Below are 1,897 nucleotides of genomic sequence, written 5' to 3' on the forward strand. Positions count from 1 at the left end.
GGACATCCAAACTGGCTAGGCTCCCACAAAGCCAGAACATGAAGTAGGATCAAAACCCAGTGGCATTGTCCTTGGCTTCTCAGCAGCCCTCATTGTCCGCCATATTCAGAGAGTCCGGTTTTATCCCATGGTTTTTCAGTCGTAGTCCAGCTGGCCTTGGTGAGCTCACAATAGATCAGCCCCACTGTCTCCGTGGGTGGGTGCACCCCTCGTGGTCCTGACTTCTTTGCTCATATTTTCCCTCCTTCTGCTCCTCCTTGGGACATTGGGAGCTCAGTCCAGTGCTCCAGTGTGGGTCTCTGTCTCTATCTCCATCCATCTCCAGATGAAGGTTCTATGGTGATATGCAAGATATTAATCAGTATGGCTATAGGATAGGGTCATTTCAGGTTCTCTGTCCTCAGCTGCCCCAGGAACTAACTGGGGACATCGCCAAAAAAGTTTTTTGTTAACTTTTCTCTGACCATGATCTCAGACTTTTTGTTTTATATTTGCCTAGTTTTATTTGTATTTTTACTCTTATCTAAGAGCGTTCCATCATTATGGAACTTGGATTTACATTAATTTTTCCAATGTCTCCCTTTTTGACATCGTGGACAATTACCTGGGGGAAGGTCTCTTTTGCCCTCCTTCCTTTTTCCAGGGCAATTCTTTTGTACATGACCTGATTCCCCACATTTATAACAAGTGGGAGCCGAGAGGTTCTATTGACCTCCTCCATAGGTTTTCTTAACATAGGCGCTGAATTTCTGTCCCTTCATTCCTTCAGCATAGGCCATCTCTAGGACTATGTCTGGTGAGGCATCTGTACAGGCTTTAATGTAGTCTGTATGGTTCCTGTCTTTCTGATGGGCCTTATAAGGTCCTGGCATAGAGTATTGGCATTTTCCCATGCCAATTGTTTAAGGAGCATGTCTGTGAAGAAATCCCCCAGAGACTGCTCCAATACTTTCAGTCCTCTACTTGCCATTATATGCTTAAATACTGAATAAAACATTCTTTCCTGCTTTGACTTAATGAGCCCCATGGTTTACCTCAAGATTACTTGCACTTAACCGATGATCCTTTATCGGTGGAACTGCAGATACCTGGCAAGAGCCTACTCGTTACCTTGAAAAGAAAAGAGAGGAATTACTTGTCCAAAGTCCCTGTTCGGGTGCCACCTGCCACCGACCGGCTCAGGGGAGCCACTCAGACCGTGGGAGAAGCAGGGTCTTGCTAACAGGAAGGCACAAGTTCAGCGAATGACAGACAGACACAACACACAAGAGAGTGGTTGGAATCTGCTGCAATTTTACTGAATTCATGTTTTCATTATATAGTATTCAAACAAAGAACAAATCAGAAGCTCATGTGTCATTAGCTGGCACAGTATGAAAGCTTCTTTTAGTCACATCAGCAATGTTTAAGAAAAGTACATTATCAGGGACAGGTGTTAGACATAAAACATCCTTAGAAGAGGAAATCTTGTCCTTGGGAATGTAAACCTCAGGCAAGTGGTTTCATCTTATGAACAGAAAGTTTCTGTCTCATTATCGCTATCATGGCCCTTCCTCTTCCTAACCCTTTACTTCATCTAGTGACCAAATATACCCAATCAGTTCTCTGCACCTGCTGAACTATACTTTTTAGTACCTTCTTATGCAGCAGACATCATGGGGGTTGGGCTCTAGCAAGCCTATCCATAAAGTCGAAAGTATAATATAACAGTCTTTGTCCATCAACATTAACCCATCTATTCCCTTGCTCATCATACACCCTGTGTATGACAATGGTTCTGCTGTAGTCTTATACTTTCCCATACTGTGCTTCCTTATCCCAGAGCTGTTTCTGAAGAGAATGATCCTTGTCTTGTATATATATAGAGAATATCATTATTATAAAAGACATTGTGCAA

At 43.1% G+C, this 1,897-nt stretch overlaps 1 protein-coding gene and 1 long non-coding RNA gene across 2 annotated transcripts in view; both read left to right on the forward strand.

Moving 5' to 3' along the window:
- Positions 1–1,897, forward strand: part of LOC126505265 (uncharacterized) — a 420,992-nt gene that overhangs the window by 388,720 nt on the left and 30,375 nt on the right. The gene's annotated exons all lie outside the window — the stretch shown is intronic.
- Akr1d1 (aldo-keto reductase family 1 member D1) overlaps positions 1–1,897 on the forward strand; it is a 36,148-nt gene that overhangs the window by 8,185 nt on the left and 26,066 nt on the right. The window lies entirely within an intron of this gene.

Source organism: Alexandromys fortis, unplaced genomic scaffold, assembly GCF_014885135.2.
Source record: "Alexandromys fortis isolate MF-2015 unplaced genomic scaffold, M_Fortis_MF-2015_v1.1 scaffold_57, whole genome shotgun sequence".
Taxonomy (NCBI): domain Eukaryota; kingdom Metazoa; phylum Chordata; class Mammalia; order Rodentia; family Cricetidae; genus Alexandromys; species Alexandromys fortis.